The sequence below is a fragment of the Falco rusticolus genome, chromosome 6 (genome assembly GCF_015220075.1).
Source record: "Falco rusticolus isolate bFalRus1 chromosome 6, bFalRus1.pri, whole genome shotgun sequence".
NCBI classification, from domain to species: domain Eukaryota; kingdom Metazoa; phylum Chordata; class Aves; order Falconiformes; family Falconidae; genus Falco; species Falco rusticolus.
The window spans coordinates 38895103-38921575 of record NC_051192.1 but is presented as its reverse complement, the minus strand read 5'-3'; the positions used below and the strand labels follow the sequence as shown (position 1 = coordinate 38921575).

The 26473-nt window shown below is 45.0% G+C and overlaps 1 long non-coding RNA gene across 1 annotated transcript in view; it reads right to left on the bottom strand.

Moving 5' to 3' along the window:
* LOC119150537 overlaps positions 1–26240 on the bottom strand; it is a 36177-nt gene extending 9937 nt beyond the window's left edge. The window contains exons 1-2 of the long non-coding RNA XR_005105108.1: positions 26143–26240; positions 2400–2521 (exon numbers count right to left, since the gene is read on the bottom strand). This is a non-coding gene — a long non-coding RNA (uncharacterized LOC119150537). The remainder of the gene's footprint in view (positions 1–2399; positions 2522–26142) is intronic.
* Positions 26241–26473: the final 233 nt, after the last annotated feature.

Here is a 26473-nt window from a genome sequence, read left to right as displayed (position 1 = left end):
TCCTTGGTGAAGTAAGGAAATCTCCAAGCTATGTTGAAGCACAGAGTATACAGGAGTCGTCTTTCAATCCCTCTTGCTCAAACTGTGGCACTTAAATAATTATTTTCTGAGTAGGAGAGAAAGCACCGAGGAGTTAGGTTTCATCACAGACTAACAATGAGGAATCTTACTGAGGTTATTCCAATTAATAGTTAAATATTTCTGAATAGTGTAGGGGAGTCTCAACATGCAAAGTTGGGAGCACCTTGCCCTGGACTGTACCATCTTGGTGACACTAGCTGTGGAAAAAGAGCCTGGGTCTCCTTAAATACCAAAAAGTTAACTAAAGGCTCCTTGTTAAAAGGCAGGAACCTATAGCACTGCTTCCTTGTTCTTCACTTTGTGCCCTGTTTTTTAAGTTTCAGCTGCTGTAAATGGAAATGAAAGGTTTTCTAATGAGTAAAAAAACAGGTGAATATAATTTTTCACGTTAATAAAAGGAACAGAAAAATCTGCATTTTCCTCCAGATCAAACCACTTCTTTTATTGATTTTTTAGTTTCTTTGCTAAACTAACCCAGCTTTATGCAGTAAGTTGCCATTCTGCATGATGGAGCATATGCCACACCCTCACAGGTCCAGGGCTGCCCACAGGGTGCAACTGTGCAGGGTGATCCAGAGAAAGTTTGCTGCAGCTCAGACCTGTAGGGTCTCCTACAGTTCTTGCCCCCCACTAGTCCAAATCAAGGTTGGAGGCAATTCAAATGAAACAAGGGAGCTTCTCCTTACTTCATGCTTTTAGTGACCTTTGTCTTCCTGGCAGTGAGAAGAGAGGACTCACAGAATGGTCAGTGTTGGAAGGGACCTTTGGAGATCATCTAGTCCAACCCTTTGCCAAAGCAGGTTCACCTAGATCAGGTTGCACAGAGTCGCATCCAGGTGGCTTTGAATGTCTCCAGAGAAGGAGACTCCACAGCCTCTCTGCGCAGCCTGTTCCAGTGCTCTGTCACCCTCAAGGGAAAGTTCTTCCTCATATTCAGGTGGAACTTCTTGTGTTGCAGTTTGTGCCTGCTGCCCCTTGTCCTGTCACTGGGCACCACTGAACAGAGCCTGGCCCCATCCCCTTGACACTCGCCCTTAAGATACTTCTGTGCATTGATAAGGTCCCCTCTCAGTCTTCTCCAGGCTCAACAGGCCCAGCTCTCTCAGCCTTTCCTCAAAAGGGAGATGCTCCAGTCCCTTCATCATCTGTGCAGCCCTCCAGTAGTTCCTTGTCTCTCTGGAACTGGACACAGCACTCCAGATGTGGCCTTACCAGGGCAGAGTAGAGAAGTCAGAGTATCTGTGACTTGGGAAGAGCCTGGTGTTACTTGAGTAGCAGCTAAGACTTGGTGGTGATTGCTGGTAACTAAAGTTGAAGATGACTGAATTTCAGAAATGGATAGACTGGGGACACAGAACAGTTTCTGTGAGAGATGGGAAACTGGGAGCTGAAAAGCTGTGTAAGGGAAGTGATTCAGTCAATCAATTCACTCATCAAAGGTACTAGAATAGAAACCAACTGGGACTGGAGAAATCAGTGATGGAAAAAGTGACAACTCTTACTAGGAGCTAAAATATGCAATAAGAAAAGGAAACAACTTGAGAAAAAAAGGTAAGTAAAGGAAGGAACTGATTTGGACAGGGATAGGAGGAGCCCAGGGAAAGAGTTATGATGAAAAGTCAGAAAACAGAGAACAGGGTAGGTGAAGGCTATCAGCAAAATATCCAATATTATGAATTTGGAAGAGTGAAGACTTAGCCAGAAGGGCTAGAAAAGAGGTCTGGAACTTAGTAAAGCAAGGAGACGGGAACTTGGTGGCAAAGCTTGAGCAATGGAGGCTGAAAGATGAAGAGAACAAAATTAGAGGGATAAGAAAGAAACAGGTGGAACTTGTACAGGGAGGAGAGGAATGAAAAGAAGAAAATGTGAGGCAGTGGGCAGAGACATGTGTCCCCCACTGCACAATCTGTGCTTGAGCACGGATTGCTGTTCAAACTCCTTGAGTTTTGCCGTTTCTACACAACGTGTTATCCATTACCTTCGTCCCAGACTTCCTATCGTTCCCCCTGCCATTAAAGAACACTGAAGTCACCAAGTGTGATACATGAGAACACCTGTCTCCTTCACAGTCCATAAGACGTTTGTCCTGGGGGAGTTAGGGATGCGAGGTAGAGTGAAGAGGTCATCCCCCATGTGTCCAGGACATCTGCCTTGCTTGCTGCCTTGTTCTGAAGCTGCAGGCTGAAGGAAAGGGGTGCACGGAGAGCAAGCACAGCCACATGATGAAGGTGATTGCACGCTGGCCTGGGAAACTGTGCTTTATCTTCTGCTTTGCCGCAAAATTTCTGTGTGGTGCCGGGCAAATTTTTGAAACGTACCTTGTCAGAGGTGGTGACTGACTGGGTGCTCCTCGTATTACACATGTGTGGGTGGAGATTTCGGGTCTGACATGAAGGAGTGCTGAGTTCTCACAGCTGTAGCTGAGGTAATGCATACTGTGCTTTGGAGACAGAAAGGAGAGTATTAAATAAACTGAGAAATCAGGTCCTAGGGAGTACACAGAAGTAATGGAAACTTTTGACCTTAATCACTTTGTGCTTCAGTTCCCTATGTGTAAAATGTGGATTGTACCACCCCCTCATGTTGCAGGGCTTGCAAAGATTAGCTAGTTCAAAGATACTCAGATGCTTTAGTGATGAGGCAAGAGCAAAAGCCTCTGAGTAATTTTATTTTCAGAGCTGGTTTTGAGTAGTAGGTAAAGTGTGAGGCTAGGTGCTGATCAAAGGGGAGGACAGAAAAGCCCAAAGAGCTGCTCACGAAATGACTAGCTTTGCAGCCTGTGCATGCAAAGAGATGGCAGTGATGTGGAAAAAGTTATTGTGAGATCATGGAAGGACTCTCTCCTAAGGCACAGAGCACGTAAAATAGACCTGCAAAGGTAACAAAATCTGGGATTTTCTACTATACGTGCTTGGTTTATAAATGTCTGATGAACATTTCTGCGCACAATGTAAATGTGTTAGCAAGCTGTTTGGTGAAATGGACATTCCTCTGTCTCTAATGCAAGATGAGTGAGGCTTGTCTTGTCATAGTGTAGTATACTGCGCTGATGAATAATAGTGTTGTTACTCCTGTAATCTTAATTAATATGTTGGCATTCATAGTAGCAAGATTTTAGAAAAGTGGGCAAGTATCACAGCCATTTCACAGACTTATCGTATCAAAATTTGAAATGAGCATTGAGGAATTCAGATCAAACCCCAGATCCCTGCATCTTGCTCTTGCCCCTGAAAATCAGACAAGGCATGCCTTTTTGTTCTGGTCACATTGGGTTAGAAACACTGCATGAATAAACACAGGTCTTCAGTTTGTCTTGGAATCCAAGGGTTGTCTTGCCATTTAACATAACTAGGGGCAGGTCTGGGATGAATAATTATTTCATAGAATCATAGAATCCTGGAATGGTTTGGGTTGGAAAGGACCTTAAAGATCATCTAGTTTCAGCCCCCTTGCCACAGTTGCTGGTCTAGTTTTGGTCTAGGTTTGGGAACACTGAGTACATCAGAGGAGAAATCCAGGACCGACAGTGAAGGGAAGCAATGAATCATGATTTTACAAAAATTTCTGGGGTCCGGATGGGTCTCGTTTGAGGGAATCAAAACAACTTCTGGTATCAACAGCTCAAAGCCAGGGACACGGATGAAGGGTCTGGCTTTGGAATTAAAGGCAATTTCCTAGAACTGATGTTCACCTGTACCTTAATAAGCAAAAGGGTACTCCTTTCCATTGCACTGAGAGTATGTGGAATCCCCTCTAATAACTAACTGATAATGAAACTGAAACTGATACTTCTAAGATCATGCGTTTGGTGGTTTGTTTTTTAAAAATTTCTGTGAGTCATAGGAATCTGTGAGGCCAGTTGGGAGCCGGGGGAGAAAAAGAAACCCTCTACAATATAGGTTGCTAATTATCAAAAAGTCAGTGGAGAAAAAATAAAAGCCCCGAACCAAGTATAGGTCCTTACTCTAGTCACTATTTTGGGTAAAGAAATATTTTTTTCTGAGCAAAAAGAACCCACAACTTTGTTTTCTTCCTCACCATGAAAATATGATCAAAGTGAAATTTATTCCAAATGTCATTACAGTCTATAGATCCAGAGCAATGAATGTGGCACCACGTAGGACATTTCTCAGTAACATTTTAAAACTCAGTACACACAATTTTCCTGGTGGCTGTCTTCACTAGTGGCTTGTCTCGGTCTCAGACATGATACTCTGTATTCAAAGGAGGAAGGGCAAAGTCTTGTGTCCCTTCTTAAAAAACTTTTTATAATATTCAACAATGTGGCTTCAGACTAGGAATGGAGCTTTCTTTAATTACACTGTGGAAGTAACAAGTAAGAGGATAATATAGGCTTTCTCCAGGCTTTCCAAGGTCAAATCCAATAAAGCAGTTGTTAAACAAAGGGATTGTGCTGATTCTTACCTTCTCTGCTGCAGCAATAACTACACCTGAAATTGCAGGACTGACATCAATGACTGGAAAACATTTAGTATTAACTGTGAGCACAAAATGCTTCAGGTCTTGACCTGTCATTTTCCTTCACCACAATTACAGCATGTATCTCATTTAAACAACTGATTGTCTGCTGTATTTGTGGTGTACTAGGGTTTGCTCACAACAAGCACTGTCAATCAGGACTGGGACTCGTGGCATGGTGGAGGCAATGGGTACGAGCAGCCCCTGAGAGGGATGTTGAGATCTGGAAGAGAACACAAAAACAATAACAGAGTTCAAGGAGGACTTAAGTTCTAAGATTCATTTTAAGCTATTAAGGACTTTATTAATGAGGTTTTATGGCAGGCATGCTGTTAGGGAGCTTCTAGCTTAGCTGGTTAGACTTCTGGAAGATAATCTTTCTGGCATACCTCTTTTCCTGCAATAATTTTTTTTGGAGAAGGATTCAGCAGCAAGACTGCTGATTTTAATTCTTTATGGTGTTGTCTCTAATCCAGTCTATTTGAAAATCTGGATTATTATCTGGAAGAGCATATCTGTTTTTCATAGTGGTCTGATGCATGCAAACACACAAACTTATGCCCCAAAGTTTCTACTGTATTTTTTAAAGAACAGTGAAGAAATGGAGAGGTGGTTCAGTGTAGGTGGAGTTCATCTCTTATCTGAGCAGCTGATATAGTTAGGAAAAGCAGACAAAAAATTGGGTGCACAAGCCCTTCTTCCAGTTTGAATTGGAAGTTTCAGTCTTCAAAAATGAAGAGGCATATTTGTAGGTTGGACAAAGCATCTTTCACTGGGAGATTTAAAGGGCACAAAACTTTGGGCTGAAAGATTGGCTTGGTTTTCCTAAAGGAGATGACTAGGTGCTAATGGCAGAAAAAGGCAAACAAACCCCTGTGGCTGGAAGTCAAAGCCAGACAGGTTCAAATGAGAAGTTAGATGCTTACAGCTAAATTATGGTTAATCATTACTGGAACAAATACAAGATGGAACCAAGATCTCTTGAATGTCATATCAAAACAGCTCTCTGGATGATAAGCATCAGCCAAACACCACTGAATACAACTAACTGCTCAGTGCAGGGGTGACTAGGAGATGTGTAACACTGGGATCGGCAAACAATCTGGTTGCCCCTCTCAGTCTATGACTTTCTGAGGCTGTAGGCGACCACTTTGTTGAAGAACACATAAACCTCCCACTGCTTAGATAAACGGGTCACAAACCCAACCACATACCATTTTCTTTGGGGAAAAAAGGCTGGAAGATGTTCTCAGAAATTGTTAAATGATTTGGAAGTCCAGGTTCCAACTTCAGAAGTGTCCTTTGTCTCACCTGCACTGCAAGTCTGGGTTATTGGTAATATGGGTTGGCAACGTCTTCACGGCAAAGCCAGCCAGCAGCATCCTGGGCGGCATCAGGAGGACTATCACCAGTAGGCAGAGGGAAGTGATCCTTCCCCTCTGCTCAGTACTGGAGAGACACCTGGAGTGGTGGGTCCGGCTCTGGGCTCCTCAGTACAAGTAAGACATGGACTTGCTAGGGCGAGACCAGTGAAAAGCCACAAAGATGAGCAGGGACTGGAGCATCTGTCATATGAGGAGAGGCTGGGAGAGTTGGGACTGCTCAGCCTGGAGAAGAGAAGGCTCAGAGGGATCTCATCAATGTGTACAAATACCTGGATGGGGACAAGTAAGGGAGAGGGAGCCAGGCTCTGCTCAGTGGTGCCCAGTGACAGGATGAGCAGTAATGGGTACAAACTGAAGCACAGGAAATTCCACATGAACATAAAAAAAAACTTTTTACTGTGAGAGTGGTCAGACATTGAAATATGTTGCTCAGAAAGGCTGTGGAGTCTCCACCCTTGGAGATACTCAAAACCCAACTGGACACAGTGCTGAGTACCTTGCTCAAGTTGACCTTCCTCTGAACTGGGTGACCTCCACTAGATGATCTCCAGAGTCGCCTTCCCACCTCAGTGACTGGGACTCTGTGAACATGGTAAAGGGGCAAATTCAGCCAATAGATTACAGTCTGACAGGTTTCTTTGTCTGGATGAGCCTTGGTTTATAATAATCACACACAAAAATCACTCTCCATACTGGTCTTGCTGGATGCAGGCACTGTCAAATAAGTACATAGTCTCATAGTAGAATACTATTGGTATTCGTTGGGCAGCATGTTTGTATTAACACACAAATAGACAAAAATATTTATAAATAAATATATACAAAATATTGTTTCATACCAGTGTAACTTACTCCAATTCAACATCTGGCAATTAAAAAATAGTATTTGCTACAGTTATGTATCAGAACTGTTATCAGCACAACTACACTGGCAGAAATGTCTCTTATCAGCATGTTTATGCTGTTTTTTAAAAAAATGAAACATGTATACTGAAGTCCAAAATAATTATGTGAAAATCTGGCATAAGGTCCAAAATCATATAGGTATTTTTGAACCATTCCATCTTCATATGCAGGTAGAGTACAGCTAAGAGCAAGCAGCCATCTGCTTCCACCACTGTGAAGGTGTTCTATGCTTCTGTACTGCAGGAAAAGACAAAAGTCGTATTGATGGAAGTTAGCTCTTTCTTTATAGACTGTGTCTGAAGAAAGAATTGTACAATTCTGGTAAAAAAAGTTGCACCCTTCATTTACAAAGTTACTTACCAAAAAATCTGAGCTTGTCTGAGGAGCAAAGTGACTCTTTATGCCTCCTCTGTTTTGTTTTGTGTTTTTTTTTTTTTAAGTTTGGATGCTGACTCTGTCAAGTGAGTGGGCTGTGGAAGTGTGGATATTTCAAACACATCCTGAAATTGGATTAGCTAAGATGGAATAGACCTGTGTGTAGATGTTGGATAGAAAGTCTCTTTATCAACATACACAGTCTTATGAACGCATGTAAAGTGAAACATCTTCCTATTAATCCATTCAAAAAAGGAGGACATGTAGCTCTTCCATGTAGGGACTGTATCCACAAAGCAGTTATTGGTCATAAAGCTGTGCTCACATTCAAAAAAACCAAAAATGGCCAAATCGGGTAATAAATGTCTTTGTGCAGCTATGTTTTAACTGAATACACAAGAATAGCAATATTCTCCTTAGAAAGTTAGTTAGAAGCATCTTTTTTAATATAATGTAACTAGTAATTATTTTTTAAATAGCATCCATTGCTGCTCAGATATTCAAGGACTACTGTTTACTTTGAGGGGTCTTGTTTTCAGTCTACTGGGCACCCAAAAGAAACTCAAGGAAGTGCACCCATGCAGCACTGTAGGAAAATCTGGTATGTTTAAGTACCTCACAGAAAGACACCACCAAAGGCAAGTGAGGTGACCAGTCACTTTTGAATGGTTTTCCCGACGAAAACAGGAGTGTGCTTCTGGGTGTGCATTGGCAAGCATTACTCCTGCCTCGTTGAAGCACTGAGCCCTGTGGTTTTCAAACACAAGGGTTTAATGCTCCTGCAAGCCTTTGGCATTTCCCTTCCTTGCAGCCATGACAGAGGGTAGTCTCACCTTGTGAGGGTTGCCTCTGACCAGCAGTACAATGGCTGGAGGAAGGCCATGCACGATCCTCCTGCCATTATTTTATCAGTGGGGGAGAGTCTGCTGCTATGACATGCTGCTGAAGTGGCTTCAAAAGTTGCACAGTAACTCAGGTCGGTGATGCTGCATCATGGCAATACATGCTAGGTTGCAAAGTTGCTGTCATCACGGCTCTAAGCAACAGTGCTTTTCTCCTAGCAGATGCATGTTTACAGTGTTAAAAGAGTTAAGTATGAGATGCTGATCTAAGAAAGAAGGTCAAACCACTTTCATCCTTTCCCATTATCTCTGTTTCCACAGCATATTGGCATGAAAAACCATTTATAACTTTCTCTGCATATAACAAATCTGCTGCTGGGCAGACCTTAAATCTCTCTTAACCTTATCAGCTCTTTTCATACCTGTCAGGGACCACCACAGATCAGTTGTTGCTTTGGGATGGCTGTTGACATCCAAGCCACTTTCCTCGCCTTAGTTACATGATCAGTATCAATCCAAAAGGGATTTATCTGGTTCACTTGCTGGCATAGTTGCTTTAACGTGTGGCAGATTGAAGTCATCAACATGTTGTGTTTCTGCCTTCTGCTACGTGTTCAGTGGGAAGGCCCATCCTTGCTGCGCTGGGCTGGAGTAAAACTGTGTGCTAAAGATACACATATGTGGGAATGAAAAAACCCTGTAGGAATGAAAAAAACCCACTATATTCTTAGAAATGGATGGCCTCTGGAAGTGGTAAGTGTATGGTCAGTCATTTCAGCCCACTCTGCACCGTGCGTGGGAGGATGCACCCACGCCTGTTGAGATTTATATAGGTATAGGCTAATTTAGCATCGCTTGACTGATTTCTTTTAAGAAATATCTTTCTTCTTTTTTTTTTTTTTTTTCAGAGGGGAATGCCACACTTGACTAACAAAGACAAGAACAGACTAAATGTTTCCTTGACAGGAAGCCACTAGCTCTCTGCTCAGCAAGTGGGGAGGGAAAGCCTTTAAAACTGTTCAAACTTTCTTATGTAAATTTCAGTTGCACACAAGTTAAACTTTTGGGAGAATGTCCCAGGGAAAACCTATTCAATTGAAAATTGAGTCCCTGAGTCCCTTCCAAAAGGCAATTGTGGTCTCTCAGCGATCATAAATGCACAGTACACAAAACTGCATGCAGCACCAGACAGAAATCTAAAGGTGAGGGGGCTTTCAGGTCTCCCAGGGTGTTGTTCCAGTTTCCATCTGATCTGGTTTTGGCTGAGGATAACATCTTTTCTAAGAAGAGCATTAGAAGATCTTTGAAACAAAAACCGAGCATTGAAAGGCAGAGTAATTCAGTCCCCCTAGAGGAACATGACTGTTTCTCAGATGAAGGCATTTACTGCAGTTGTAGCCAGAAAACTAGTGTTTGAGTGGCTGTTTGAAACATCTGCATATACACTTGCCATTATTAGAAAATATCCCAGAGTCCTGTCAGAGATCAAGGATGTTTTCTGGCTGGTCTTCCCACGTACATCAAGGAGATCATTTTTATCTCCAGACTGTTCTGCCCTGGACTTGGGACCTGTATGCATACTTTCTTTGTGACCTCAGTGGTGTTAATCACATCACATAAAGATAAAATCCATGTGCAGGGACTGAGGCCTTAGTCAGGGGCAAGTCACCATCAGAGGGTAAAGCAGAAAGAGTGATAAGTGAGAGATGGGCCACTGTGTACAGCTTGTCTTCTCCAGCCTCATGGTAAAAAAGAGCCTTATAGATGTGAAGCAGTTCAGGTGAATTAAAAGACACTGCAGCTGCCATAATGGTCTTCCTAGAAACACAAGCATCAGTACCAAGGTCTCTTCCCTGGACCTTTGCCTGTTCCTTGCTGAGAGGCACAGAAAATGGTTGTGTTGGTTTCCATTGGAGTTTGTGGAACAGTCTGCAGAGGGACAAGTGTCTTAGTTGATGTATGTGTGAGGTTGCCTTAAAACTGCACTGCCTGGCACACACATCCCAGAGCTGAAGATCACTGTGTGCCTGCCACAATGGGTGTCAGAGAGACCAGCCCATGGCTCTGCTTTTATGCAGGCCAGCATCTAATGGTCCTAAGGAGGGGATACCACAACTGAGTATTAGGACAGCAGAGGCATGTCCCCTCCCTTCACCTCCCACCCCCCTACTCTCACAAAAGCAGGCAGCAGCTTGTACCACCAGAGGATGCCTTTTGCATTTGAGTTCCCTGCAGCTGAGGTATCTGCCTGCTCAAAGCAGACACAAAGCCCCAGGAGGGTGTTGCTGCATAAACTAATGCTTCAGGGCAAGAAGTGCAGTCTGTCCCTTGACCTCTGGGCCCGGTTTCCTTGGCTCAACCCCTTCACCAACTGAAGGAACCATGTTTTATCATGGTGACTGTCTGCTTACTAGCCCGTTCCTGGTGTACATGACTTGGTTGTACTCTTGCTTCTGCTAAGGTATCTCTCTGACTCAATCCCCTCATCCATTGAATGTAAAAGGATGCTGCTCTCCTTTGTGAAGTCTGTTGAGCAATGTGGATGGAAGCAGTGCACAAGGGAGAGGAATTGTGAGAAGGCAGAACACAACGCTGGCCTGCCACAGGCTGTGGTGTGCTACTGTGCTATGGGTATGTAGTGGCAGCTGTAATCCTTGTCAGATAAGGAGAGAGATGGTCTGAGTTGCCTAGATACCCCTACTTTGCTCATCTTGAGGCAGTAACCACTTTTATCCATGTGGCTGATGTCTGAGAGAAGTGACCATTCTCAAGAGAACTGAAAGTGCTTTTTGGCACGCCCAAGAAATTTATTCCCTAACAGATAAGGACAGCACTTGTAACTGAGAAATAACCTTGGCCAAAATTGACTGTCTCTAGCTGTCCACAGTCTTAAGTCATCATATAGCCAACACATCAGCAGATAAAGTGCTCTTGGCCCTGCTGGAGGGTGGGAGATGGTGAAGGAAATTCCTGGGTGCTGTAGATGATAACGTAGCAGCAGTGGAAGCAATGATTCAGGAGGCAGCATTATTTTCTCTGAATCATTGCTGATCCTTCACCTCTGCCTGATGTTAGAGAAACTGTGTTGCTGCATAATTACTATCTTTCTCATGATATTTTAAACTGAGGTTTTGACACTTTTTAGCATCAGCAGAGGCTACAGCACTTCTTGCAGTAGCACATTGAGATGAGTTTTTGTTGGGTCATGAGAGATAATGTAAGAAGCCTGGCACTCAGAGGCGATCTGTCCTAACCCTGCCGTGGGGCAGGACCCCACACACCTCAGCTGATCAGATGCCCCTATTACCTGTTTTTAAACACCTGCAGTAATAAGGGTTTCACACTTGCTCTTGGCAGTCTGGCCCACTGTCTCCTTAGCTTTACTGACTGCAGGTGTCTCCTCACATTTACCTTTCAGCTCCCTAACTTGTGCATGCTGCAGTTGGAGCCAAACAGTATGAGTATAAACATTATCTGGCACCAAACACTTCTGCTTTGTAGGAAGGAAGTGAAGGATTCTTTTTTCCATTAAAGAAATGTGGGGAAATTGGATATTTGTAGTGCAATGCCTAGTTCCAGACTTTGCTTTCTGTCTTTATAGTGAAAAGCCAGCCTAGACAATGCACCACTGCAGGCTGGATGTCTCAGGTGCCCCTGTGCCCCTGGTCCACAGTTAGAAGCGGTGGCAGCACCAAGCCTCACATCACTGCGATGCAATGTTGCTGCTGCTGGTCCCAGCCCTGGCAGGGGCCGGTTCCATCAGCAGGGCTGCGGGCCCCGGCACAGCTTCACTTTAGCATCTCATACATTTGCAGTGAAGCTGGAGGCCATCGTGATGGAGTGGCTTAAAGCATACACAGGCGACAATCACTCTGCAGGTGGCAGGAGGGCAACAGTCCCATTTGGAGACCTTGTCCTTACCCTCCTGTTCCCAAGCATCTTGTTGCCATGCCCTGGTTGATAAGCACTGCAGAAATCTAGCATATTTCTTATTTTGATTATGCACCAAATGAGTAATTCTTAATGAACATCAGGGGTTTCACCCGGGCTGGACGCAGCATTCGGCGTGCCCCACCACGTCAGCTGGGTGATCATGGTGGGGTGCTGATGCCAGACAGGGTTTGGGGCACAGCCGAGGCAGCACAGTGAGATGGGGAGTGGTGGGCAACCTGGAAAGTCACATTTCTGCCATGGTGATGCCAGCAAAACTTTTTAGGGTTTGGCTTTCCACAGAAACAAAGACAAATTAGGTTAACGTCTCTTTTAGAAGCCTTCAGAGAACTTCAAATCAGGTTCTATACCCCTTTCTGTCCTATAGGGTTATCTTTTATTTCACTTTTATTGACCAGATAGTTAAGCAAAGAGCTGGATCCTCAATCAGAATGGCTCAATTGAAGTCAATAGCACAGCTATGTTATTTTAGTACCAGTGTATGGTACAGATCCCAAACTGAAAATTAATTTATTATCTGCCTGGATATAAATTCATGTTATAGGTCCTCACTTTTCTATACTGTCCCATCCTGCTAAAGATGCCACCAGGCTGGTTTGGCATTGTTCAGTGTAGACGTGTCCACAGTTTTTGGTGCTGTGGGTCATAATGAGCAGCCACTGCTTGCATAGCAATTCCCTTATTAATTTTCTCTTTCAAAGGTGGCAGTCTTACCTTCTCCTTACCCAACAAAATTCTGTCCTCAATTATCAACTTCAAATATATGCATATATCATATATTCACTTATATATTAATTCCTGTCCAAACTTAATTTATCAAGACTTTTGCATTAGCCAAACCCTTGTAATTACATAATGGAGGAAAAAAACAAAGGAAAACCACTTGAATCATTCGTATCAAGTATGTGGTAATTTCATAAGAACTGACTGCCACTTTACTGAAAGTGATTTTTAGCTATATGACCAGGGAAAGCCACTGTTATTTTTCATTTCACAACAACAACCAACTTAGTTCAAAGCTGATACTTTGTAATAGCTGAAATGAAAAAGTTTTCTACCACACCATCCTGGTGACTTTTTAGTGTAAGACCAGCAACACCAGACAGATGGAAATGGATTGTTTCCACTAAGAAAGGTCATCAGCCCTGTGGTAAGTGTCTACTGTTTCCAGCTGGACATGTGATGACTAATTTTTAATGAACAGTTTTTGCAAGTGTTTTGGTCTGCTTATTTTTACTCTACACTGACTTTCTAGCTTTTCTACCGTTTTGACAAAAGCTCTGCAATTTCCAAAATGCAACTGTTTTCAGCACAGCTCTGCTTCTAACAGTCACTTTAAAATGTTTTACCTTTAAGGGCATGTAGTCCTGCTGACATACGTCAGTTCTAAAGAGGAAAGTGGTTTTTTTCTTGATTACCCCATTTTTGACCTGGCAAACATAGGTGTGATTTAGATGGTTACCAGCTGTGCCAGCAGGCTCATTCAGCTTGCTGAGGCTGAGGTCAGAGGCTGATCTCATGCATATTGTTTTTACAGGCGTGCAACTCTGCTGACATCCTTTGGCTTCCTGTTCGGTGAGGCTGCGCTCAGTGTCCTCGGCTTTAGGCACAACCTGCACCCTCTTAGACCTCACCCTTTGGCTCTTACTTTGTTTCACCAGCCCTTCCCTGCCTGTGAATAATATTTGGTCATGATCGCAGCGCAGGGTGGCTGCGGGGAGGGAAGGTCTCCTCTGCTGCAGCCCTTTCGGTGGCAGCAGCGTGGGGGAGGTAGGTGTGTGTGGGAAGGAGAGGGAGCAAGTTTTAGGCAGTTGCTGGTAGCATGCAAGATACGTAGTGGGTGGTGTTTCCCCCTCAACACCATTAAACCTTCAGGTTACAAGTGGGTTGAATCCTGTCAGGCCGTAGGCATGTTATAAAAATAAACACAGACCTCTGAGGTGGATAGGTTGTTGGTGAGGGGGTAGTAGTATGGCTAAATCAGATCATTCCTCTTTCTGGTAAACACTGAGAGTAAAATCAACTGTTCCTACTGCCAGGCTGCAAGGCTTTGCCTCCCCTTTGGGTTCCTGGTGGTGGTGCTGTATTGGATGTCTTGGACAGCCACATGAAGGAAAGGTCCTGCCCATGCTGAAGTTTCTGGGTGCATTTGAAGGTCCTGAGTGATTGGATGAAGGCTGAGGGACTGGGTTGGTTTAGCCTGGGGCAGAGGCATCTTTGGAAGGACCTAACATCAGCTTCTCAGCATGTATGGAGAAGTCAGCAAAAAGACAGGACAAAAGACAAGGGGCTGAAGTCAAAACAAGAGGCTCAGGATGAATACAAGGAGACACTTCCTCATGATGAGAATCAAGCACTGGATCAGGTCACCCAGTGAGGCTGTGTAGTCTCTGCTCTTGGACGTTTTCAAGACTGGCTGGACAGAGCCCTGAGCATCCTGGTCTGAGCATACAGCTGTGCCTGCTTTGAGCATGGCATTGCAGTAGACACCTCTTGACATTCCTTCCAGCCTGATGCCCTGTGATCCTGTGTCTAGGTATTCCACACTCTGAGTGTCGTGAAAGGTTTCAGAACTGAGTGAAGGGTTGAAAAGGTAAAAGGAATATATTTTGACCCCTCTCTCCACCTTTGACCAACTGGTTTACCTCCAGTCCAGCAGCAATGGCATTTCTTTCTGATTTCTCTAACTGTGATCAGGCAGTGGGCTTGTTTAAGAGTTTTCTTGACAGCTGATATTTTAAGGTGAGCTCAGAGGAGGCAGGTGCTAGTCAGAGGAAATGGTGCACCCACTGCCCGAGGACCCTCTAGTGCTAACGCGGGGCTCAGTCAAGCAGGAGTGCCTGAGCCTCATGGGATGCCTTGTAGGCTCAGAGGTAGGAACAGAAACCCAGCTCTGCCCAGCAAGAGGTACCCAGTGGTATACCCCTGGTAAGCGAGCTGCCGATACACATACAAGACTGACTAATTCTGACAGCTTTAATCTCCCCAGAATACAAAATCAATATTATACCACAGCATTAAACCAATTGCAGTTATTTGGAGTATTTCACTTCCCAACCTAAAATTAGTTGTGTGCAAATTCAGCTCCGAGACTAGGGCACCCATGTTGCCTGCGGGGCAGTTGCTGTGCTCAGCGGTGCCACTGTATGATACTTCTTCCTTCCTTCCTTGTGGCTGAGAAGGTTGGTGTGGGTCTGTCCTCTCTCTGCAAGATCCCAGTGCTGAGCAGCCACCGGCAGCCAAGAGAAGTCGCTGTGTTTGTGTTCGTTGGTTTTTGGTTATTTTTAATGAATGCAGGAATTACCACAACTGAATGAATAATTCATTCATGAAAATGGTGCATGAAAAAGAAAAGTGCTCCTCTGTTATTCTTGGAAATTGTTAACCCAGTTGTGTTGGGGTTTTTTTGGCCTGTGCTGTGGTGGGGGCTGGTAGTGGCTTTCGCCGAGAACCAGCGAGTTCATGCTCAGTGAAAGTTTGCAAGTGGTGGGGAGGAGAGGTGCATGTCTTCTGGGGATGAGCTCTGACCCGCTGTCACTGCTGGCTTTTGTGCGTGTTCTCAGAAAGTCCTGCCGGGCGGCCAGGGTGACTCACTGGCAGCTGACTGAAGGCAGGCAGGAGGCCAACAGCCCCAGCACAACTGGAAAGTACAGAGCAAGCCCAGTGTGCACCAGAAAAAGGAGAAGATGACATGCAGTGATGTGTCTGTCTGTTTGTCTTGTCTGTCTGTCCCAGAGCTAGAAAAAATGGTCACTCTGTATTCCTTGTAGGACAGTGAGGAGCTCGGTACAGTGAAGCTACCTTTGCTCTTGCAAGAGGGCATGTTACATAGCAAAGGGAGGAGCTATCGCAGGCTTTCTGCAGACTGCTTGGCAAACAAAACTTTCTAAGACACACATGATATTAAATCCTTTCACAGGTACAGTGTATTTTAGGATCCCTGAGGACTAGGGTCAGGTTTACTCTATCAAACCTACTCACTCCCCTGTGAAGCTCCTCTTGCTGCTTTCCAGCAGGCAAGTGATAGAGACCCAAAGCGATAATGCATACAGTCATATAGGGGTAGGGGTGTAAATAGAGCCCAGGTCTAATTTGGTGGCATCTCCTTCACTGGGGACTCTGAAGAGCAAGTTAGGGTATCCAGTTCTGTGTGTTAGCCTTGGAGCTCATAAAGTCTCGTTTCCTACAGAGCTGTGCCTTCAACTCTTGCGATGGGCAAGCTCTGACTTAAGATATTCCTATGACGGGCTTGTTTATAAGGTGCCCCTTCTCTGCAGACTTGCGGTGTCCAGGGAGGGTTAGCCTCCTGCCACAGCATCCCTCCACCTCCCAGGGCTGCTTTCCCTCACAAACTGCCTCTTCTCACAGATCTGGCAGAATTCAGTTTTCTTCAGAACTCCTGCCCCTGAGAGCCATGGTTGGCGTTGGCTAGCTGGCGGGGTGCTCCTGGGTGAGGAGGCAGGCCCAAAGGGCCGGAGGGACAGACACACATACACTATGACTCTTGGCACATTTTAAAGAAGCTGAGATGACTGGATGCTGGGGGTTACCCCATGCAGGAGCTTGCTGCTGACCCCAGGACCCTGCCTAGATAGAGCTGGAGTTAGCAGACCAGCAGCATGTGCCCGGGGCTTACCCTAACAGGCCTTACCACAGCCCTGCCTGGGCATCCTGGGGCCATGTCTGACATTGGTTCCCCTCACCAGGCCTGATCCTGACCCTCTTCTGTGTGCTGACACCCCGTCCCCAGCCCTGGGGAGTTTCCCAGTGCTGAACCCTGGGCAGTTCCTTCCAGGCCCTGGATGCCCAAGGCACATTAACCAGGGATGAAGGATCACTGGTGTGCTTGAGGCTGAGGAGCCATGGCTTGTCCCCATCTGCAGCCAAGCCATGGTAGTTCAGAGAGCACCGATACCACAGTCCTGGCTCCCACTGACACCGAAGTTATTCATCAAAGGCAGGAAAAAAGCCTTCCTGGTTTCAAGCCTCTGCGGAAGTGCTGAGGCATGGGCTCAGCATGATATAATACGGAGCAAACAGTGATTCAGATTTGATTCAAAGCCCCTTGTGAAGGGCATGGACAGCCTGGCTTTCTCTCTTTTCTTCCTTGAAAGGGCAGTTCTCCACCAGTATTACACCCTGGGGGAGATGTGAACGTATTCCTCCTTTGCCGCAGAGTCAAAAGCAGGAGGGCTTTGCAAGGGAACTGCATCAAAAGCCCACAAAACCCTATTCTGTTGTCTCCAGTGGACAAGTACCGTTCAGCTAGTGTACCGTGACTCAGATTGTACGGGAAACAGTGCAGGCTGCTCTCTCGGGGCTGGCATGCAGGTATTCCCACTGCTGGTGGGAAGGCAAAGAGGGTCACTGGAGCACCACACCTGCCCTTGTTGGTACACACCTTGAGAGCCCCACAAGGACTACTCCAGGGACAAGCCTATGACGAGAGGTTTACATACCAGCAGTTCAGGCTATGCTGGTTGAATCACCACTTAAGTAGCTGTCCTAATATGGGCAGGACTTAAAACTCTGGAGTTAAAGAAGGAACTGACACTAGTGTATAAGGATGAAAATAATGAAGCCTTCCTTTTTTCAGTAAGAGTGACTGGTCTCCAACTGCAAAGTGGGAATTTTTCAGAATGCAGGCGCACTCTTTCTGTGGTTTGTACCACCTGACAACCATTGAAGCTACATAATTGTCAAGTAAGTCTTTTCTGTGAGGAATGCAAGAGAAAATTGAAAAGCAGCCCTCTAAAAACAACTGACCTCTGCAAATGCTCAGTACTTTGTAAAACCAAAGGCAGATAACGTCAGTGTGCAGTAGGCACTGTACAGCCTCCTCTGCTAAGCTCCTGGTTTCCAAAGGTGAGGGCTGAGAGGAGGTGAGGTATGTGGTAGGAGCAGAACCCCATAAGGATCGAGCAGGGACCAACTAGATTGCATTTCCTTGGAGTAACTGGAACTTTTTTCTTTTTCTCTGTTTTGTTTATTTTTTAGTTTCCCTTTATCCGTGAAAAAGGTGTGACATTCAGTAATTCCTTTAGCCTAAACCAAAGCCTGAGGGGACTCAGTAGCAGACAGTTCTGCAACAGTTAACTCAGCAATGTTCAGAAGGAGACCCTAGAAACAAGTCCTGGGGAGACACAGAGCCTGAGCCTACCAGAGTGACGGGTACAAACCTTCTAGGGCACCTCTACCTGCACCGCTGGGACAGCAGTGCACAAAGCCACAGCACCGCAGTGCTTGGCTATGGAGGTACGTGTGGTATGGTGCCATGTCACGGGGCATCTCCAGGACAACTCAGGATCCTTTTGTTAGCCTGGCACTGTGCCAGGGATGATAGGCTCTGCATTTTGGCACAGAGGATTAGTTTGGGCACAGAGCCATCCCAGGAGCACCAGTACTACTGTACCAGCACCCACAGAAGGCTGGTGAGGGTCATAGAACAGAACAGAATCATTTAGGTTGGAAAAGACCTTTGAGATCATCGAGTCCAACTGTTAACCTAGCACTGCCACATCCAGCACTAATCCATGTCCCTAAGTGCCACATCTACACATCTTTTAAATACCTCCAGGGATGGTCACTCCACCACCTCCCTGGGCAGCCTGTTCCAATGCTTGACAACTCTTCTGGTGAAGTTTTCCTAATACCAAATCTAAACGTCCCCTGGCACAACTTGAGGATGTTTCCTCTTGTCCTATCACTTGTTACTTGGGAGAAGAGACCAACATCCACCTTGCTACAACCTCCTTTCAGGTGGTTGTAGAGAGCAATAAAGTGCCCCCTGAGCCTTCTCCTCTCCAGGTGAAACAACTCTAGTTTCCTTAGTTGCTCCTCAGAGGACTTGTGCTGCAGACCCTTCACCAGCTTCATTGCCCTTCTCTGGACACACTCCAGCACCTCAGTGTCTGTCTTGTAGTGAGGGGCCCAAAACTTTCATGGTGTAACCTCACCAGTGCCGAGTGCAGGGGGACAATCCCTTCCCTTGTTCTGCTGGCCACACTGTTTCTGATACAAACCCAGACACTGTTGGCCTTCTTGGCCACCTGGGCACACTGCTGGCTCATGTTCAGCCAGCTGTTGACCAACAGCCCCAGGTCCTTTCCCACTGGGCAGCTTTCCAGTGGCTCTTCCCCAGGCCTGTAGCATTGCGTGGGGTTGTTGTGACCCAAGTGCAGGACCCGGCACTTCTTGTTGAACCTCATACAATCAGCTACAACCCATCAATCCAGCCTGTCCAGCTCCCTCTGCAGAGCCTTCCTGGCCTCAAGCAGATCAACACTCCCACCCAACTTGGTGTCATCTGCAAACTTACTGAGGGTGCACTCAATCTCCTTGTCCAGATCATTGATAAAGATATTAAACAGGACTGGCCCCAGTGCTGAGCCCTGGGGAACACCATTTGTGACCGGCCACCAGCTGGATGTAACTCCATTCACCACCACGCTTTGGGCCTGGCCATCCAGCCAGTTTTTCACCCAGTGAAGAGTATGCCCATCCAAGCCATGAGCAGCCAGTTTATCCCAGCAGAAGCTTTGAATGCTGGGGCTATATCATCTCCTGGTTTGCATGTCAGAGGTTTTGGGACACAGACTACAAAATGTAGCTTTTTAGTTTCCTTGTAATGTGTTTTCCTATGACACAATGAATGAAAAGGATGTAGATGCCTGAAGGATAAGAAAGAAAAAAAGTTCTGAAGATCTCCATAATTCAAATGTAGGATACTAACTTATACTTGTTAGGTGAATCAATAGGTAAGATGAAGTTTAAAAAAAAATATTAAAATTCAGACTCCTCCTTAATAAGTATGCAGCTGATTAAAGGGGAACCAGAACACTTCTGATACAGGATGTGGACTGGAGTTCCTCATCTTCGTTGAGTCGTATGGATTGTAAGGGCCTGATGGTGTGTTAATCAAAAGCAAACCCCTAAGCAGGCAGTGAACAGAAGCCAAAGGTAGGAACAGAGGAAACTCCCTTGCACTGATTCCACAGTTCCCCTTCAAGTGATGCCTGAACTGTAGGGGGCATCTTAAATAATCTCTTGTATTACTGCACTTATATCTGCTGATCCATTTCCTCCTGTGTCAGTTGTCTGGTGAAGCAAGTGTAAACCATCAGCTTAAAATATTATTTCTTACTTTGTTGCAAAGACAGTCAGCAATTCCAGCTGCTCTTAAGGAAATGTACAGTACTAGCAGATAAGCTACTGTGACCTAAATACAGTTTCTCTTTAAGAAGAAAAGAGATATGAAAAATATTGTGGGCGCATTAGCTATGGAGAAGTCTTAGGGGAAGGTCAGTGTTTTGCTTAAATCAGTATTATCCTGCTTATAGTTAATATGTTCAGAGTTTGTGAAAGATCTAAACAAACATAAAAGTATGAAAGGTAGAAAAATACTCTCCTCCTGGGCTAGTAGTGTGCTTTAGTGCTGGAGCAGAGGCCAGCTGGAGGCAGGAGGGCAGCGAAGGCCTCTTCTCAGATCTGTTTGTCTTCCTTGAGACCACCAGCAAGACTGTAACTGAGATGGTGATTCCCGGCTGCATGTCAGTGTGATAACGCCTGGCAATGTTTCATGCTGAAGGGAAACCTAGCAAGGTTTCTGGTTGCTGCTCCTTTAGGAAAGCTGTGTTGTTGCCTTGATGTTCAATAAAGAAAATCTTTTAATCCCTTTAATTTATTTCCGTCTCATTCTGGAGACCTGTACCACAAGTGGCATTGCTTTGGCTAGTTTCATTAGCAGTATATGAGAGCATTCAAAATGTAGTTCATGCAAAGGTCTGTCATATACAAAGAACCATAAAACTTAAAAACAGAACAGAACTTAAAAAACAGTCTCGAGTAGGGCTGTTTGCAGACACTTGATTTTCTGTGACCAATTTACTACCCACTGTTAAGAATGGAGATAATGATATTTGCATGGCAAAGCTCCTGGAGATCTACTGACAAAACCAGCTACATGATATTTGACATTGCTGTCACTATTAATTGCATGGGCTTCATATGCAGTAAAATAATTACAAGCCAAACTGGTACAAGTCACGTTTAAACCCAGTAAGAGGAAACCAAGAAAGGAGTTTGAGTCCACTTAAGGGGAAGTCTCAGAGCTGAGCCTTGATGATGCTTGTCTTAGCAATCAGCATGGCAACAGCCAGCACCAGCAGCTATCCGCACTGCTTTTCCAACAGACCCTGCTCTCACTCAGCAGAGCTGGTGGATCTGCATCCTGGTTGTGTCTTAGGCATCCTGGTTCACAGTTTGATATTCTGGGGTACCCAGAGAGCCACTGTCTGTCATATTAAGGTACCCGAAGTGTAGAAGACAGTAGTTTTGTGCTAAGATTTTGGTGCGTGGGCAAATGTCATTCTGCCCGCTCCCTCACAGGAATGGAAACCTCTGGCTTTGGTTCTTCATAGATCAGAAGGGTCAGTAGCATATTCATCTGTCCTGACTGGATTTTCCAGAGCTTGTCAGGCTTAAAAGGAAATGCAAAATGGACTTTAGTTAAATCAGAACAACTTCCCTCCATAGATGTGGCTAGAGTTTATTACAGTACTAACCTAAAAAGGAAGCAGGAAAAAAGTCTAGAGATCCCCCAGTCCCCACAAAACCCTGGCCTCTCTATTCTCTTTTTCCTGAAGAAGAGCTGGAAAATATGTCTGTTTTCTTCTAAAAAGGACAACCTGTGTGTGGATTTCAAACATTTTCCCATCCCTGATTTCATACAGTCACACTTTCTGAGAGTTCAATCCCTTCTTTCACAAGGCAGAAAGGATGGGTGAAAAATCTAGATTTTATTTCAGCATTCTCACCATCAGACCACATCAGATCCTGGTAATAAATCTGGTCTGTGTTGAGATTTTCAAGATGATCCCAAGATGCCAAAAAGAGTGCCATGACACAGTAATGCAGAGACCCTATTCCAAGTGTTTAAGTAATTATTTGATTCATAGCAGAGTGCTACTTCTCACTTCTAGTCATGTGGAAAGGGATGCTGACCAGTGTTACTGTGCATTCCCAGCCAAGCTGCCAAAGACACACACGGTAGGTGAAAGGCTAACAGCCCGCTTCCAGGAGTAGGGAAGGTAATTCAAACTGGGAATTGTTGGAGCATGAACAGAGCATCCCTGCCGATGTGTGGTGGGGGACAGGGAGACTGGGGTGGTGATGGCTGGGTGAGAGGAAAGGGAGTCTGACGGATGGCACGTGGTTCATGACCAGAGCAGCAGCAGTGAGGTCTGAGACCTCAGAAAGGATCTGGGAGGAGAAGAGCGCAGGGAAGGGGAAACAGAAATGCAAACAGAGACAGAGCGAGCAGAGAGATTTGCACTGTACATGGAACAAGAGCTGCACAGAGGATTTGGAGGGGAGTGCATGGCAAAGGCGCAGCAGCAGAAGAGGAAGATGAGCATTTGTTTTGGCTGCTTAGGCAACAAAGCTGTACCTACAGGTGCTGGCGATAGTCACTACAACCATCAGTCTTGGTTATGGAGCTTGGACAAGCGCTGACAATAAAGAAAACAATTTATATCTATTTGAAGCCAATTGAACTGGTTAACCTTATGGTTCAGAGGAACTTGTGATGGGGTAATCCATCTTTTGTTGGGACTACAGTTACAACACTAGCTCTGATCATCTCGCCTTCTGTGCATCTCTCAGAAAGTATTCAGGGAAGTTTTATTACACTCAATTAACTGTGCTCCTCAGAATGGAAAAATTCCAAGATCACCATGAAAAAGGTCAAAATATTACCACTTAAATATTTCCTTGCTGAGAAATGATGTTTTACCAAAATCAGCCTTGCATTTGGGGATTTGTCATTTCCAGGAAAAAGTCTATTTTTACATGGGAAATGTCAAAGTAAAACTTGAACTGTCATGTGAATTTCTTTTTCTTTCTGTTTATGAAAATATTTCTTCAAAGCTATGATGAATCAAGGAAGAATGTGTACTCAGGACTTAGAAATGGAAACAGAGATGCTCATATTCTAGATGAGGGTAGTTTAAGGGGTTGTGAAGAACAATATGCTGCGACAGTGATCCAAGCAAAACTTCCACACACATTTATTTGTGCTCATTGGTCTTCAACGGTTTGCCCAGACTTTTCTGACTGCATTCTGTGGGGTCACCATCAGGTCATGTTTCATTATCCTTTTCCTATTGCAGCTTTCAAATCCCTCTTAACTTCAGCAAAGCTACAGAGCAGGTAAAAAAACAGACCAGACCAAAAAAAATCAGTTTAACACTAGCCTTAGGGAAAAGTGAAAAGCTGAAATTTAGCAGGATTAAATAGTTCACCACCACACATTTTCCCCAACTGGAGACAATATGAAAAGTCAGAAGATGGAAAAAGAAAAAAAAAAAAAAAAGGCTTGTTGAAGGAATCCTGCGTGTGAATCCTTTTCACATTCTCACTGGCAGAAAGAAGAGGAAAAATGGATGCTACCATTACCAACTGAAAATGGAGTTTTAAATGCTTGAAGAATATATATAGGCTCACACATGTTGTTACTACACGAAAAAACACAGTCCCTTGCTATCTGCTAGACCACGTACTGACCTGCCCTCTCAGGTAGGTTTCAAATTTATAATTGATTTTAAGGCAGCTTACCTGCTGAGGTGTAGTAGTAGCACATATTTTCATAGGAAAAAATGTTATTAATTTTTCTGTTTATTTACAGCATTTCTTAGAGACTTTACAGAAAGTAGAAATGGGTCCACATCAGCATGAGAAACACCCAAGCTTTGTGAATATTAGAATATCTGACTGAGGATTATAGGTGAGAGGATTTATATTAAAATGTCCTAGTTAGGGCAGCATGAAAACCTCAGGGGACTGGTTGCTTAAACCAGCAGAGTCAGGACTAGGGATTCATAAATGTTTTCAAGGACAACATTTGCAATGGAGGAAACAGCCTCGTTGTGAAAAGCAGCAAACTGACATTTTCATTCTCTGCTACCTCAACGTTTCTTGGCAGACTATCACAGCAAAAGCAGTTTTTAGTCTTTTGTCTTGCCTTCAACTTCTTCCGCTTTCTGTTTCCTTCCTTTAAATTTCCTTTTTTCCTGCTTTTGCAGGAAAATCGGAGTGACTGGATGCTAACCTGAGTTCTCTTTGGGAGGGTACCTACTTCTCCATGATGAGAACTGGGTACATTTAAAAATTAATTCCCCTTTCTGAGTAAGAAATTCTCCATTCTAAACTCCTGTAACCAGACACTGTGTAACTGGAATTGATTCTTAAAATAGAGAATAAAAAGAGAAAGAATAGTGAAACTGAAATCACTTACACTGGGAAACTTTATTTTTAGACCTTCCAGGTAAAGCCCAACCCCAGTGGGTTGATGATATTTAGGATTTTACCCATCTTTTTCATTCTTGTACAGTAGCTAAAACTTGGAGTCGTTATTGGAGATGTTACTGTCAGACCAGTCTCACTCTAACCTATGGGGCTGCCTCTCCTGTCCTTTCTTGTTTGCCTGGAAGTTCCCAGCTTGCAAGATTGTGGCGTAAATGTAGAAAAGAGACAGAAGTTAGTAGGAAATTAGTGAACCAGTTGCCTAATATGCCTTGTGTCACATAGCAGGCATGCCAGCATCTTCACCACCCAGTCCCTTTGCTCTCTGGTGACAGCATGGCTTTTTACCATTTCATATTGTCCTTTTAAGACAAGACCTGGTGACTGCTGCAGTGTCAGCATTGCCAGAGCTCTCCCTTGGATCAGTGTCCACTTTTGAAGATCGTGGCTTGCCAGGTCTCTGGTAAGAGTGGCTGCCAGCAGGACTGGCTGTAGGAAGGCTAGCATCCCCTGAGCAGCACATGTAACCTGAAACAACTTCTGTTTGCTTCAACTCTGCTCGAGAATAAGCCTCTGCACTTCTGCAGCACCACGCATTGCCAGTGCCAAAAATTCAGGTTGGGAGTGCATGACAGGCTTTCTCTTTGATTGTGTTTCCTTCCTGTTTTTCAGGTGGCATTCTCAGGGGAGCTTGGTCAGAGGTGAGCACATGGGGGACAGACAGCAGGCTGCCCGCTCTCATGTGGACACCTTAGCAAATCAGAAGAAAAAGGGCTTAAAAATGTCACTGTCAGTTTAACCCTACACTCACGAGTGGGAAATATGCTGTCCTTTAGTCAGAGATGGGGTCAGAGATGTTTCTTCCTCTGATTATGAAACAGAGGGTGTTGCAGTCACCACCATATTTCCTGATAACAGCAGTACTGGGACGTGTTGTCAGATACCTCTTGCTGGGGAAGAGGTGCTGTCACATTTATCCTGCTCCCTGCAAAGGAGTGGCCAGAGCAGGAGCAGGACACCCATCTTGTGCTTCCTCCTGGGTCACTGTGCCCAGGGGAGCTCTGGGTCGCATACCAGGGCACCCCTCTGCTGTGGGAGATCACAGCAGAGGGGTGCCAGGCACCAGCAAACCACCGAGCCTCTGTCACTTAAAAACGGTCCTGTGAGAGCACCCACTGTCACATGGAGCTCCAAGTTGCAGACTAGATCCAGGTATCATAAGGAGGCATCTACATCATGTTGTCTCTAAGAGGAGGGTACATTGATGCCATATTATGCAAGTGCATGATGTGTTTGTGGAATGTGGGGACTGGCTGTGGAAGTCTGATGAGATGGGTCTGGCCAGAGTCACTTTGCCTCCATCATTGGCACTGATCCACAGCCTCTGAGTGAAGCCCTGGAGGAAGCCTGCAGAGAGGAGGCAGCATCAGAGGCCACCGCAGGGGATGCAGAAAGGACCCGGCAGTTCTGACTGGGCTTTTTTGGGATGAACAGCCCAAAGCCTCAGTCCCTTAGTTTCCTTCTCACCCTTCCCTTTGGGCTCACTTTGCACACTCCTGCCCTTTCTCTCCTTCCAACTCCTTTCTGTCCTTTCCCACTTCTTTCTTGTGATTGCCTTTTCATCTCACTAATCTTTCTGTCACAGGTATGACACCTTCATTGTTGTGGTTTAACCCCAGCCGCTCACTCACTCTCCCCTGCTGGGATGGGGGAGAGAATCAGAAGAGTAGAAGTGAGAAAACTCATGGGTTGAGATAAAGACAGTTTAAGAGGTAAAGCAAAAGCCATACACACAAGCAAAGCAAAACAAGGAATTCACTCACCACTTCCCACCAGCAGGCAGGTGTTCGGCAATCTCCAGGAAACAGGGCTCCATCAGTGTAACGGTTACTTGGGAAGTCAAATGCTGTCATTCCAAACATATCCCCCCTCCCCCCCTCCTTTTTCTTCTCCCAGCTTTATATGCTGAGCATGACGTCATACGGTATGGGATATCCCTTTGGTCAATTGGGGTCAGATGTCCTGGATGTGTCTCCTCCCAGCTTCTTGCATCCCTCCAGCCTGCTCGCTGGTGGGTGGGGTGAGGAGCAGTGCTGAGAGCAGCAATGAAAATATCCCTGTGCTATCAACACTGTTTCCAGCACAAATCCCAAA